The following is a 16,325-nucleotide window of genomic DNA, read 5'->3' on the forward strand; positions in this document are numbered from 1 at the left end:
CTTCTTGCATTCAAAGCTCAAAGTCCCATTTAGGTGCACAACCTATTCTGTTGTATGTGACCTATTCTATTCTCCTCTACTGTCACAAAATTGATTTTTTGCAGCTTTTATATTGGACACTAGACCACTTCATCAGGAGCTTGACGTGGCTGTGGTAACAACCGTTTTACAGCGCAGCAGATTTGGCTGATGTGCGTGGCAGTCTAAGTTACCATGAAGTGGAGCTAGTGTGGCTGTGTGTGTACATATTAGTGTGTGTAGTGTAACAGACAGTGTGAGAAGCGTGTAATAGGCTCACCTGTCCCTGGGTAGAGACTGATGGGCAGGTGGAGCGAATGGAAACCAGATGGAAAGAAGGGGAGGAAGGTAGAGAAATGAATAGTGTGAACTGCATGTTGAGTGGATGTACTGTACATGTAGGTTTTGACTTTCTGCATACTGTGTAAATACCTGCCTGATCAAAAAAACACCATTATGGAATAGAAAACAAGCCATAGAAAAAGTAGAATGAAGGACATATTAAAATGTATAGTAACAGTTTTGCAAATCCATTCTGTTCGAGATTGAATACAGTCTGGGACATTATCAGCTCAAGTCTTGAATTTCAGATTTTGTGTGGTTGTGGTGACTAACTTTGAGTTGTTTTTGACAGGGTGAAGAGGAGGTTTGCATTGACGTTTCATCCTCTCAAAGGTAAGGTTTGTTTTGCATATATAATAAAGGTGTCATTGCTTTTATTATAAGCATGGTGTTACTCATCCTTTTTTCTGCTATTTTTATCCAGCTGAATTTAGTCTTTATGTGGTGCTTTTGTTATTTGTGCTGAGTAAGTTCCACGAGCCAGGGGTCCGTGAAACTCATTTCATTCTCCTTATAAATAGACAAAAATGTTGCTCTCCTTCTTTATTTCCTTGCTCAACCATATCAGCAGTGAATCTGCATCGTCTTGTAAATTTGTTCTGCCATCGCATCAAATTTTCACTTACACCACTTTGAGGATGATAGTTTTAGTACTGAGGACATCAGCAACGGGAGCCACATGTACTGTGTTCACAAATACTGTGAACACGTTTAGCATATGTCAGAAGGAGGCAGACTGTATTTGAATAAAAAGGCTGCGCTTGCTTGTCTTAATTGTGTCCGATTCCAAGATTGGCTTGTTAGAACTTGTTATGATCTTCAAGCCACCTTGGCAGCTATCCTAACCCACCATAGGTCCTAACCCTTTGGTGGTCTCCTCTTCTCTGTTCGTAGCATGCCTTAGGCTGTATCCACTTGCCACGATGACGTGTGTGTGTCAGCAGCGAGATGTGTGATTTGTGTGCTTACAGTATGTGTGTGTGACAGCGGCTGAAAGAAAGAAATGCCAGCGACACACACATGCACATCCATGGTCGGATATGGAAACTTCAGAAACGTGGGCATGCAGACGTTACACACCTTCGCACAGGCACACGCAGACATGCACATGCACAGGTGCTGACGGAAAGGACACACGAATAGGCAGATGTCCAGATTCCTCGCAGGCCACTGCCATTCATTTATACTGACAGCTCAAGACTATAAGATTACCTACAGGGAAGTCCGTGCCTGCCGCAGTGCTTTGAACACTAATAGTATGTGTACACACTTTTATTTACTCACAGGAACCTGAAGCTAAAGCTTAATGGCATGCATTTAAACTTAAAAAGAAAAGTCTGCTTCTGAGCCTGGCAGCTTTCTTTTTATGCATGAATGACAGATGATATTTGCATACGGAATTAGCAAATGCAAATTGTTGCTCACTCAGCAGCTGCAGCAAAGAAATTGAGGGTTAATGGCCTTGCTTAAAGGCAACTTGACTGCAGTGGCTGAGGGAGGGGACAGCATTACTCATTTTCTTCCCCCAAGACAGACTTTCTCCGTGCACAGTCCAGGGATTTGAATCAAGGACGCAAACTGACAGAATCTTCAGCTTGGAAACCAGGTGTACTGCAATGTAATGTGATTCTGTTTTGCCATATCTGTAATTGAGTTCAAGTTCAAGAATTTATTCTCCCCCACTGGGACATTTGGCTTACAGCAAGGCATGTGTCATGTTGCATAATCACGATAAACAAAAACCTGAGATTCAGAAACACAAGACACATTAAATGAATTGGAAAGAAGGAAAGCTCAGGGGACGGAGACTCAGGAGAGTAGGAGGTCTGTCTGACTGTTACACAGAAGACTGTTAATGGGATTGGAGATGAATTATTTCTAAAGTTAGATTACTCCAGTCATGATAATCCATTATTCTCACATCTGTTAGGAATCCAGTGTTTGGTGATGCCTTTTATTCTGAGCTTTAAAATGGGCGAATAAGTTATGCTTTAAGCAGAGCTATGTTTGTTTGCAGTGCAAAGTTCTATTTTTTTCTAAGATAGTGGTTGGAGATGTGAAGGTTGATTCCCCAGATGATATGCTTTCTACTTTCTCACACATATCCTGAAATAAATAGAACTGTTTGGTAAACAATGCCTGTTATGATTTTATAAATAATGAAGACAAAAAAGCCAAAATGTAAATACGTTCATATTGAATTGCAGTGTACTGTCAATTTATAGTGAAGTGCTACTGAAATCCCAGTGGCAACACTTATTCATTTCAATTTTGTATTTCACTGTTTCTGTCGGTCTCACTCATGCAGCTATTGTCATGGACTGTAATTAATTTCCTTGCTATATACAAAAACAACAAACCTGTCACTTCATGCAACCTTTACTACTCTTGAACAGCCAAATTGACGATTAACTGCATGGCTAAACAGATTTAGATCCACACTCATCCATGTAGCAGTTACAACATGACCTGGTCCATCAAAATAATACATTTGAGAACCTTGATTTTCCCCTATCTTTCCATCTTTTTCTGATGGCTGCATATTCTCCAGTAGCTAGGTTGGCAAATTGCTTTGCAGACACCCGTCATGTCATCCACACTAGTACAAATGCATGTAACTGTGTCCGTGTGTGGGGTCATCAGTAATTTGAGAGTATGTTTTGATCCCTGTGAGTCACCTTTTTACCAGAATCACCATTTACACATACACACACAGCCAGCCTCACTCTTTTACTCTGTCAGAGTGAACAGAATACGCATTTTGACTAACACCAATGCATGATTAATTTTGCTAATACAGTTTGGGGCAACTATTACATTTTTACGAATATGCCATTTTGTCCCCCATTTTCTGCCAACACGAATATATTTCCATCAGTCTTACTTCTACAGTTTCTCTCCTCTCTCCAGTCAGTTGTGTGTTTCTCCTACAAATGAAATGTTTAAAAGCAAAAGTTTTTTAAAAAAAACTAATTGCAACTGCATTTCTGTTGCATTTCACTACTACATCATTGCAATGTCTTGCAGACAGGATTAGTGCACATTGGTGTCTGAATGTTGCCCATGATCTGGTTTTGACCTAAGAAAATCAACTCTATCAACTTTACTCATTTCATCAAGCATTAGGAAGTTTTTTTGTTTGTTAGTTTTTTTGTTTGTTTTAAGTTTAAATGTTTCTCATCAGGCATGGGGATGCTACAAAAATGTTTTAGCTTAATCTCCATTTAAGAAAGAATGATAGGGAAAGGAAGGATGCTTTATTTAATCAGGATTTTAGAGAACAGTACATCCAACAATAATAACTTTAATAATAACTTACTATTTTTCCTAGAAATGTTTTTATTTAAGGCCTTTAAGGCAACACTGTGTACTGTTCCAGGGGATAGAAGGATTTTTTTTTTTTCCCATGACAGTTTGAGGCAACAGTATTAGTATCACTTGTTACCATCTCTATCCTAGCATTGCTGACATGGGAGCAATAAAGCAAGGAATAATACAGCACCAGAGATGTCCTGACTGTGCAGACATTGCATTCCCTCTCTTGGCCTCTTGCATGATTTCAGACTTTGTTGACAGTCCAGATGTAGCCTATGCACACTGACAAGGCAATATTAAGATTGGTGCCAGTTGCCATCTCTGTGACCTAGAATTGCTGACAAGGGAATGATAAGCCAAGGAGTTGTATTAACCCAGCCGTGTCGTGCTCATGCTGACAAGACGCTATTTTTCTATCCTTGTTGCTGTTGTTAGACAAGTGTGAAGACATTGGAGGCTAACTGTAGTGAGAGGAGTATGTCTGCTCTGTAAGGTACCGCTGCTGACAAGCCAGTGTACTGTTGTTGTAAGCACTGCTGACCAGGAAAAAGCGAGGAAAGTATTAGAATTAAATGTAACTATATGGACTGTACATGTTGACAAGGCACAAACTTGTGTTACTGGCAACACACAAGATGCTTGGTGACAAGCTGCTTACTATTCCACTCCCATGTTAGCATGGCTGGGGTCACATTGTCATGCGCAGGCCAGGGAAACTTGAGCCTATCTTTCCAGCAAACATGGTGACTGTGAGCATGTGTGGGACCATTGATAGGGATTTGCAAAAAAATGTGTAAGCCCACCTCCCTGGGATGGTCGTGGTTGCTGTTGGAGGTCAATGCATGTGCGCTCTGATGTCCATGAGTGTTTGTGGTTGTGTGTCTGTGTGTTTGCCAGACGGTGGGGGGTTAGGCCCGGATTGCAATGACAATGGAGAGGAATTCAAATGAGAGAAAAAAGGGGATCAGGAACATTTGCAAGGAGGATGGAAAAGGCTTTGGCACCATTGTTATTCTTCTTCTTTGTCATTCTGCCTCTCTACCTCTCTATTACAAATCCTTCAGTTCCTGGCTGCTTCATTTTTTACAAAAAACGGCCTTTCTGCATTTCTTGATTTTATCCAAACTTATCTCTGTTTTTGTCACCATGTGTTTCTCTGCCCTTGATAATGTATCTATTATTTGGAGATTTCGTGCTCTTAAGAAATGTAAGTGCTTCATACCACACCACCCTTGAGAAATCCAGGTCAGGGTTTTGCCCCTACATGCCCAAAATGTTACTTAAACCAGACGTATTGACTGTGACCACAATTCTAAAGTAGTGTTATCATATCAGGATGTCAGCTTTAATAACATCGTACCCGTATGGAAATTCTAAACCATTTATAAGTCTTGGTATCTCACACAGTCATGTTCAGGTGTAGTGTGGATGAGACAAATGAGAAACACTGTGGAAATAGGTTTTAAACTTTCTTAAATCTCTAATGGTCTATCACTTCAAATAAAGTGAGTGTTTAGAAACAAAGCATATTATGCCTGTGTCTAATTCCCAGACGCCATTCAGTTGTCACTTATCTGTTGTCTTTTATTTTTTCCACCTCTGTCTCCCATTGTCTCTGTCATCCCCCTTGTCTCATGTGTTATCACCCAAGCAGTCTGTGGTCAAATGTAGTCCAGTTGCTAATATAACCACTCTCAAAGCAGGTTCATTGATTTAAATCTCTCCCCCACGCTCTCTGTCTCACACACACACACACATATGCATACACACTTTCTCTAACCATCTCCGTTTGTCTGCCCCCCACCCTCCAACCCCTTTGCTCTGTAGGGGCTCTAATTGCGATCAATTAGGAAACTTCAGAAGGCTGAAATAGGAGCTGTGACAAGGGGCATCCGCTGAGCTGGCAGAGAGAGAGAAGGGAGGGAGAGAGTTGAGGAGCGAGAGGTGGAACAACAGAGAGGAAACGGAGATATAGGAGTGGAGAGAGATTAGGAGGGGCAGGGGGGAGAAGTTGGTGTCGAGAGATGAGCTAATGGTAATAGTGTGATTGATGTGGCCACAGCAGCTGAAAGTCACATCGTTTTTCATGCCAGGTATTGATTCCTGACAACCTCTTGTTAGCTCTGGGGCACAGTGGATGGGGCACGGCACTAACATCGCCATGGTTAGGATTTGTATTCCCATCTGAAATGTATGCAGTTACTCTGCTGAAAGCTAGTGTGAACAAGTGTCACATTCTAAATTCTGTGCCCATAGCAAAAGGGAGAGAAATGGATACATATTTTTGGAGGATATTGCATTGTCACATTAGCATAGAATTTGTTTTAATTTTATACACATGATTTTTAACGACCAATTTGCTTTGACTCACTGTGTTCAGTGCAATTTTCCTCATTGTCTATAGGTGGCAGCAAGATGCTCAATAGGATGCACATCAGTCAAAAGTAACAACCTCTTCATCTATCACCCCCTTTTCCCCTTTGGACAAATAACATCGGGTTAGGAAGACACTCCTTAACTCTTAGTTGTAACTTGAAAGACCTCAACATAGCACTAATGCCAATAATGACATTATGCATTTTATAGCCCGTTGCAAAACAAGACTGCAATGTCCTTTACAATGCAATCGTGATCTGAATTAATAGATTAAAACCGATTTTAAAATAAACAAAGGAGCAAAATTATGAGCGAAACAAAAGTCAGCAGATATCATAGCTCGACTTCTTGGAAAATTAGTTTAGAAGTAAAGGCATTGTTATCATGTTACAATGATGTAACTGGACACTTTGACACAATAGATTTTCAAAAACACTGTAGTTTTTCATATGCTATAAATAGAAACATTAATTAACTGATTTTGTTTTGTCGTTTTTTTGTCTTTTTTAATCGCGATGGTTTGCATTTCCAACAGCTTGTTCTGTAGTGCTTGGCAAATTGTCTTGAGAATATGAAAAGAAAGCTTGAGAAAAGAATGTTGGAAAATGTTTAAAGGAGGATGGGTTGCGTTTAATTGTTGATGTTAATGGAACATAGAATAGCCTGGACGTCACTCTGACTCGTGTCAGGTGTTTCAAAGTTTTACTGAGATTTCCGTGATGCCATGATACGTCTTCATACTGCAAGGCAAAAGTCATTTTATAGCTTAAGCCCGTAAATGCAGCTTCTCAAACAGAGACCCAAGGTTTAACTTTCCCCTTTTCCTCATTTTTAATTTGTTTACATGTGTATTACAGACTGGCCCCTAAACAAAATCTCCCAGACAGCTTTGCTTGAACAGTCTTTTACAGAAAAACAAGGAACTTCTTCCAGTTAGAGTCAAGTATTCCCCCCCAAGGCAACGATTATAAATAGCATTATTATCTGGAAATTTTCCTTCACAGAGACTGGAGCGTGCTGTTTGCTTTCAGCTTACTGAGGCAACAGCTGGAGAGTGTTTCGACGGTGGCATTTCAACATCTTGCAGAATTCACGTTATTTCATGACTAGCAGAAAGAAAAGCTTGCTGTAAAGAAATGTAAGGGACATTTTCAGACAGTTCTTGAATTATGGCAGTGTGTTTGCAACCTTGTTTGTTAAGTGTTTCTGTTCTTGATAAATATACTAGAAGAAAGGCTCTTGTCTCATGTTTAGCTGGCTTTGCCTTGGGGCTTGCAAACCTTTTTATCTTGTCACCCTAATGCATGTGTGTGTGCATGTGTGTCCGTGTAAGTCAGAGAAAGAGAGAGAGGGAGAGGGGTAGCAAAAGAGGGAGATGGCAGGATCAATACTAAGCCGTCAGAAGGTCTGCTACTCTCATAGAGAGAGAGAGGAAACAGGACACCCAGGAGAGAGTGAAGAGGGAGATGGCAATAGAGAGATGGAGAAAAGAAGAGGGAAGAGAGACAGGAACAAAGGAAAATGAGAGGAAGAGGTGGATGGACAATGGAAAAGTGGCAGGAAAGTGAGATAGATGCAGTTGGAGATGAGAATAAATGTGGCAGGTGATAAATGAACAGATGTGAGGGGGCTAAGAACACGGAGCAAAAGAAAGATGCAGATTCAAAAACTTCTGGAAATGAAAGGTGAGGTGATGAAAATGGCAACCACAGGGCTACGGTGCGACATAGCAGGATGTTGTAGTAATAAATGCACAAAATGATCAAACATTATAATCAATGCACCTAGAGTAACATTTTAAGATGCTGAAATATTAGATGTACTACATGTGTCCATGTGACCCATTGTCAAGTTAAGACAACAAACAGATGTTAAATTGTGATTTATTATTACAACTGAATGGCACTGAAAAAAAGTTATTAATTGTGTGTGCCCCTTGACTGAAGTAAGGGTTTGGGGATTAAGGGGAAGCACCAAAGTGGGTAAGTTGACCAGCACTAAGTTAGCGAACCAATAACATTGTCCTTTTTCAATTTTTACCCCATTTGACCAAAACTAGAAATTTGTATTACTCAATCTGTGTGTCTACATGCATTTTAAGTAACTTAGTTACTCAGTAAAAGATGTTTGAGGGTAACAGGAATGAGTTTATGTGCACTGTAGTTTTCAAATATCGGTACATCTGCATATACATGTAGCAGTAATGTGAATTCTTCTGTAACTCAGACAGCATAGCTTTAACATACGGCTGTTTTATACCTTCACACTGGTAACAGTTTGGCCAGAGCAATAAAGTTTGCGCGCTGTCCGTCCATCTGTATATATGCTGTCTGTGTTTGAGGAGACTGACAGCACAATGAGAGAGTGTAATAAATGCTTAAATGTTTAGGAAAAAATCCAGACATATTCTGACTTCTACAGGTTAATTTATGTTATTTTCAGTTTTACCCTGACTTTAAGCAGACTTACATTAAACACTGGGAAGCATCGATCCAAGTAAGAGTGTCTCCTTTCATACAGCCCCTGCAATTGACTACTTTCACCACCTGCAGCCTTTTGTCATGCAGATGCACACTTGGAAAAAGCTGATTAGTGTTGTCCAGCAGAAATCTGCCTAGGGAAATCTGCTTTTTCTAAAACCTGATTACGGAAATCAGATTCCTTTTCTATATGGTGGGTTAGAAATATGCTTACTAGAGAAAGCCCACTATGCCTGCTAATTACAAGTGCAGTCAATTAAGATTCATGAGTCTTGACTTTAGGTTAACCATCTTTTCTAGAACTAACCATAATTTTCACATTACGGGTCTTGTGTTCAAGTGTCCTTGAGTAGTGCAGTAAACCTGTGCTCGCTTTTCTTTGCACATGAGAGCTTAAACCCAATCCATCAATCCATTATCTGTAACCACTTATCCTCAGGGTCATGGGGGAAAGCCTATTCCAGCTGTCACTGGTATGGAGGCAGGGTACAGCAGGTCGCCAGTCTATCTCCGGGCCAACACAGAGAGACATACAGAGATGGACAACAAATCACATTCACACCTACAGGCAATTTAGATTCACCTATGAACCTAACATTCATGTCTTTGGACTGTGGAAGGAATGTGACGTTAGCACAGGGAGAACATGCAAACTACACACAGAAAGGCCTCAGCCAGTACGACCTTCTACCTGTGAGGCAGCAGCGCTAACAACTCCACCGCTTTGCTGCCCTGAGCTTAAACTCTTAAATGGGATTTTACAAAGCATTGTGAGCACCCTCCCTGATCCCCAAAACAGACAATTTGTCCATCAAAATGTCATATGTCCTGTTAAAGCGCCAAGTAGTCAATCATTGTGAATTGTGCCAGTGAAATGCCTTAGATGTAAATGTCAACCTGCACTACTTTGTTTTTCTTGTCTCTCCCTGTTGTAAAGCATGAATATATCTGTTATGCAGTGGATGTGCCTCACGGTGCCTTCAGTCCATGCACTTTTACAACTGGGTGACACCAGTGGGATTTAAATTTGACATTGCTCGTGCCACACACAAGCTTTTCCTCATAGAGGCATCAAATAAACACTAAGTGTATTTATAACATTCATTTTGATGCATAATTCAGTGAACTTAAACATCAAATGAGGAGAGAAGTGAAACTCTATCCCACAATATCTAAAAGCTTTGACTTGACACCCATAATGAATATTTAAACCCCAGTGACCTTACCCTGCATGTGTCTTTAAATGATTTATTGTCTTGTCTCCCACATCTCTATTTTTATACCCTTTGTCTTTTTTTATTCCTATTTCACCCCTTTTTTATGTTCTTTTCTTTTTTCTTCTGACACTTTGTTTCAGTTGTTGGCTTCCCACTACTTTAAAATCCTTACCTAAGACAGATAACAGTGAGGTGTGAGCCTCGTAGCTACAGAAGAAACTGCAGAAAGTAAAACTAAAGTACAGAAAGAGACCAAATCATGTGATCATCTGCAAATTATCTGTGAATATCATCAACTCTAATTATCTCTCTGCAGTGTATTTCAGCCCCTGATGATTAAGTTTCCTAATGGGCTCTGGGAATAGTATTATTTAATGTAGGGGAATAAGATGGGGAATAATACCCCATTATTATTAAATGTATTTGAGATGAAGAATTTGAATTGTGAGTTTCGTTATACTTGGGCCAATAATGACCCAGGTTCCTTAATGAAAGAAATGACTGTGAGGCATAACACAGTTTTTCACAATGAAGCCAAAGAATGTAATGAAATGTCACTTCCTCACCAATGTTTTATCTGGTTATAGCATCTCAGGAAAATTAGGATTTTTTTGCTTTAATTCAGAGTTTCCCTTAATGATTTTCTGATGTTAATCAGTGCGGGAGACTGAAGTCAGATATTCACTGTAAAACATTTTATTTATTCGTATATTCTTAATTTGATATATAAAGTGTATGGAGCATTTTCTTAAATTATTCTCCATTCTGGGTCTGTGTGTTTTCTTTTGTATTGGAACAGTTATTAGTGCAGGTAAGGTAGGTTTTCATGTGTGTACAGACTTAAATCTTAAACACAAACTTTTGAGGATTACACATTCAGGGATTTCAAACCTAAGTATTGTTTGTACCATGTACTCCTGGTACCAAATATGGTCTCAAGTATGGTCATGTTTATAACCTTTTTTTTTTTTTTTTAGCATTTTTTCGGTAAAGAAATGCTCCATAATTTATCTTAATGTAGAGATGTGCTGTCAGTGCCTCTTATGAGGCACACTCACAGAAAAACACTGCCACCAATGTAGACACCATTTTACTGTCAGAGAAGATTAACCCCTGTACATCATGCATGTATGCTTATGGTAAAGGTGCCTAATGCATGTCTGTGTGCACAGGCTCTGACAAAGCTTCAGTATTTGATGCCATGCCAAATGTGCAAATGAACTTTATTTGAACTTGGATTTAACATTATTACATTTAGAAAAACATGTTTGGTTTGGCAAACTCAGGTATCAAACTAAGCAGTAATCTTCATGTTTACCAAAGAATTAATAACGCAGGAAACAATTTTTATTTTAAAGTCCGAATTGTTACTCCACCATCTCAAACAACAATAGCAAAATAAATAAATAAAAAATCATTGTGTGTGTGTTCACAAAATGACTCCTGAGATTAACCTGCAACAGCAGTAATGGATGCCTAACAATATCACTTGTCCAATCTAGGTTATCTAATATTAGACAAATTCAGCGATGACTGAATGATTAGACCAACGCTAATTTATAACTGAATATGGTTTTACAACCTTCAGCTCTCAGCCTGGCCCAAGGTTAGAGCTAACAGAGGAGGTTAGGGATCATGTTACACTAATGCATCATGGCTGCTGGAGGACGCACATACACTCGCCTCGTCACACACTAGCTCACTGTATCTTTGTCTCACACACACCTTTCTGGGCTGATACTTGTACAGATCTAAAGCACGGTCATGGCCTTGTGTTATTGTGCCCTTGGAACCTGTGAGCAGTCGACTGTTTTTTTCTCTGGACAAATGACTTGTCTCCAAAAATAAACTAAAACGCTCTACAATTGCTAAAAGACCTGACTGAGGTTGAACACTGGCAGAGCAATAAATTTCAGTTTAGGCTAAATGTGAAGGTTTTCACAAAACAGACTGGTGGCTGCAAGGTTAATTTAAAAAGAGTCATGGGATTGTGTACGTTGTAGGTGTACGGATTCAAAACTGAGGTGTGTTTATGGACTCATGAGGTTTGCCTGTAGGACTGAAAGAAAACTTGTCAACTTTTGTCCAATGCCTCTTTGCTGTATAGTATTACTACAGTCTCCATATTATAAGCAACAAGGTCACATTAGCTGAAGTGAAACACCCTCTAGATGATATAATCTTGAGGCAAAACCAAGACATACAGTAGGCAGTTCAGCAATTCAAATCCATCTAATTGGATGCTATGAGAAATAAGATGAAAATCAGTAAAGCTGACCTCACAACTCAAAGAACATGACTGTATTAATGTTTATACTTGTATTACAAATCTTCAGTCCAACTGAATACATGTTCAAAGCACTTTGAAGCAATGAACAAAGAGTTAGCAATACTTACAAGTCAACAGTTAATTGGGATGAGAGGAGGACGAGAGGAGCTGATGCGATGTGTTCACCCCGCTCCATCCTCTTTTCTTGTGTTTGCCATAGTGTAAAGAGATCACAGTTGCTCATCAGATCATCTAAACTGCACAAATACTTGTGTGTGCTAATGTCCTTGCAGCCATTCTCTGAAGCCTTGATCTCCATTCATGCATCCATTATCCATTTAGCTTTGTGTACATGTGTACTGCAAGGCATAGTCAGTTAACACAAGTGCTGATTCAGTACCTTTGCATTAGACTGTTAGGCTAAACCAATATGAGGATGTCCAGGTGAATTTCTACTATTTTTGACATCCAGTAGAAACAAGTGCAATTGATTAATTGGAAAATAACCACTCCATCATCCAGTCATCTTTTTGTCAGCTCATTCCTGTTTAGCAACCTGTGAGGTAAAAGGCAAGACAAGGCCTGTAGACTATATCACAGGGCTAACATACAGACAAACACTTTCACTGACATTCAGCAGATAAAAAACCTATGGACATTCACACTGAGAGAGATAAAGGCCTCCCTGTGCAGATTAGACTCACTTCCATAGGCCCCTGCAAGAGGCTACAGATCATTGACCTTTAGTGTTAAGGGAAGACCAAGAGTGCAAAGGGTCATTTGACATTCTCTCTGTTGCACACATGCACAGATGTATATGTACACACACACACACACACTCTCTCTCTCTCTCTCTCTCTCTCTCTCACACACACACACACACACACACACACACACACACACACACACACACACAAATACAAACACACACAGTTTGCTTGGTGTACTGAGAGGGTCTTATTGTGTGAGCCAGAGGAAATGCAGACACAGCAGAGGACAGGCCATCCATTGATCCTAGTATAGACTCCTCTCCTCCTCAGACTCTTTTCTCCTTTCTCGCCTGCTCCTATCCCACACTGTTTCTGCCTTTCTGTCTTAACCCCTCGCTTTCTGTGCTCTTTGTGATATCTGCACTCTCCTACATGTAGTTTTTGTCTCCTTGTGATCTCTGTGTAATGACTTTTTCTCTCCAGGCTATCTCTGGTACTTCTTTCTCCCTTTCTGTTTGTACCTTGTAACCCAGCTTTTCCCCACCTTCCTGTCTGCATTTCTGGTACCATCTCTCGCTATTATCTCCATCTAAAATCATATATATTTCCCCTTTCTCAATGTCATCTTTTTCACTTCTTGTGAGATTCCTATCCTCCTCTCAAATGACTTACAATTGGTCCTATCTCCCTACATTCATGCTGCTTTTGGAGCAGGAATGTAATTGAAAAGACAAAAATTAGAGTAGAATATGGGGACAAGAAGGCGCATAAAATATGTTGAAGACAGGCTGTGAGGATGTGAAGGATGGAAGGAAAGTAAATGAAAAAACAAAAGAAATAAAGAAGGAAGGAGGAAACAAGCAGAATGGTTTGAAAAGATGAAAGTGGGGGTGATGGAAAGAAAAATATGGCAGACAGGCTCAAATGGAGGTAGTGAGGAGGTGAGGAGGTAAAGAAAGAGTAAAGCAATGAAGGGATGTCAAGTGGACCAAAAAAACTTTAGGATGTCACACATTGTACAGTAGGAGATTTAGAACCCAGGAATGAAGGAAACACAACAGGACAGAGATCAGTGACAGAAAGAAAATAATCAGTAGTTTATATGATAAAAGGTGTTGGAGCTGTACCAGTAAAAGCAGGCACCGAATTGAGCAGGTGGATGTAATTTAAGGAACACACACACACTCAAACTTTCACACATACAGGCTGCTGCTTCAGTGATGACTGAAGTAACCCTGTGGTGACCGGTAATTGTCAGAATTCACCTTTTTAGTACATCCTTCCTCTCTTTCCTCAGTACTACTTTTTTGCCTCCCTGTCTCACCTTCTCCCCCTTTTCCTCTTTGCTCTTTCTTACTCTTTCCCTCCCATTTCCTCCTCCCTTCTTGCTCTGTGCCCTGTTCCTTCCTGCTGGACAGGCTTTTATATGAGCCATGTGGACCTCCCTAATGACACAAGTGTGTGTCTGTTTGTGTGTGTGCATGTTGAAGGTGCTGACTTATGCACATGTGTTTGTGAGATGGAGGTGCTGACATGTCTGATCGCGGTGTGGTTCTCCTACTGAAGTCCTGCTGACGGCCTCTTACCTTTTGAAGAGGCCAGTTGAGGAGAGGGGTTATGGGGAGGGAAGGAGAGGGAGGGGGGCTTAGAGAGGGGAAAAAAAGAAAAAAGATAGATGACAGAGGAAAAAAAGGAGAGAGTAGCCAGTGGTGGAAGGTATAGAGCATCACAATTTGGTGAAAAATGAAAGTGAGCTGCTGTATCTATAGTTCTTGGTAGCTTCCACTTATCTCTTTGGCTGCCTATTATTGTAGTAATAGAGTTATTACAGGTATTAAGGCCTACACAGATCTGCTTTACATATTGAAAATTTAAATATTGCAGAAAGAAAAGAGCGAGCTATAGAAAAAAAAACGGACAAGATGAGGGCTGGAGAAAAAAAAGACAGAAAGAGGGAGGATGTGTGGCATACAAAAGGTGCTGGAGATATCATGTTTCAACCTTTCAAGCCGACGCTGAGATGAGAGGACACGGAGAGAGAGAGAGAGAGAGAGAGAGAGAGAGAGACAGAGCGAGAAGAAGGAGGGGATGATTTTGACACAGTAAAATGAGCCTTCTTGGAAGATGACAAGTTTTAAAGAGCACCAGTTAGGGCTTTAAGTGTTTCCTAAGGACTCTTGTTCCCTGAAAGGGACCTACCACCTGCCCATAGACGGAGGTACTTATCTGAAGTGACTCATGCAGCATTTCCTCAGTATTCAGCTCACTTGCAGTGCTAACATGCTGGCATTTCATACTTTAGGGAAATCTGTGCAAGCATTTTCAAAACAACCTTTAGAGGCAAAAATGAAATCTTACTTATAATAAACTACACATAGATTTTAAATTACTGATTAATTTACATCAAGTGAAAACTGATGTTTTGTTGTAAAATAAAAGTGCGCCAATAGCTAGAGTCCTATTCTACACTGGTTTCTTTTATTTATTTATGTTGAGATTTCACTGAAGAGCAACAGAAAACTCGTAGCGAAAGGTAAAGCCGAGCTAATAGTTCTGCTCAAAATCTCCATCTGATCAAAATTATTAAGAAAATAAAGAAGATAGGATAGGAGGGCAAGGGAGGGTATTGGATTCCAAGGATTGTTGCTGACCAACAAAAAAAAAAGCCTTGAAGAATATATAAAAAGTGCAGCTGATTTATTCTATGACCTGGGCACTGATGGAGGAGCCATTTACACATCTGCGATTCTTATGTGGACTCATTTTCTCCTTTATCCTGTCTCTGACACACACACATAAGCTACATCAACTGTCCCCTGTTATGGGGTCAGTTGCTACTTTTGACTTTGTCTATTCAACTATAAATTATACATATATTGTCACATGTAGCTGAGGGATGTGAGTTTAATGTATTCAAATTTTGTCTTTCTAGGATAAAAAGTCTCTAAGAAAAACAAAAACTGAATATTTTTTGGCTAGAATACAAAAGTCATTGAAGGAGTGTTGAGCACTCTTATGTTCAAAGTGCCTCATTGTTTTTTAATTCATGTTATGTGTGTGAGGCATCTTGATTTCCTGGGAGATTGCTGATATTTGTAAGGTCTCTCAGCTGTATTATTTCTTATGGATTTCTTCCATATGTTTATCAATTTACAACATCTGCCTTTTTACTAGACTGTTTCCCACTGAGGGAAACACACACTAATGGCATTATGTTAATACTGCCAATTCAAATATGGCATGAATGTAATAGGATGGCATAAAAAAAGCTGTTTGTCTGAAGCTATCTGAGCACAGTTGGGAAAATGGTTTGCGCTGTGCGTGTGCCTTGAAGAATGAGATGGTTCTCTGGAAACAATACAGTTTGGTGAAAGGATCAAGGAGGCATCCTGAACTCTTTCTTTTTCCAGACCTCTATGCGATTGCATTTTTTCAGGGACCTGGCACTTCTTCAGGTTCCTGAAAAAGCAAGCTCTGTGTGATTGAAGCACCGCAGCATCTCTTTGAAGTGCTATCGTCACGTTTGAAAGATGAAAGGAATGAATGAAAAAGAGACAGATTGTCTATTATAATAGACTCTTAGACTGCAGAATGCAAC

General features: G+C 39.9%; 1 protein-coding gene across 3 annotated transcripts in view; it reads left to right on the top strand.

The window, feature by feature from the left end:
* cntfr (ciliary neurotrophic factor receptor) overlaps window positions 1-16,325 on the top strand; it is a 248,225-nt gene that overhangs the window by 79,155 nt on the left and 152,745 nt on the right. For 2 of the 3 annotated variants that reach the window (XM_067483893.1, XM_067483892.1), the window contains one exon: window positions 653-693. The exons of the other annotated variant lie outside the window; for it this stretch is intronic. The gene's annotated coding sequence lies outside the window, so the exon portion shown is untranslated. The remainder of the gene's footprint in view (window positions 1-652; window positions 694-16,325) is intronic. 3 annotated transcript variants of the gene reach the window in all.

The sequence above is a fragment of the Channa argus genome, chromosome 18 (genome assembly GCF_033026475.1).
Source record: "Channa argus isolate prfri chromosome 18, Channa argus male v1.0, whole genome shotgun sequence".
Lineage (NCBI taxonomy): Eukaryota > Metazoa > Chordata > Actinopteri > Anabantiformes > Channidae > Channa > Channa argus.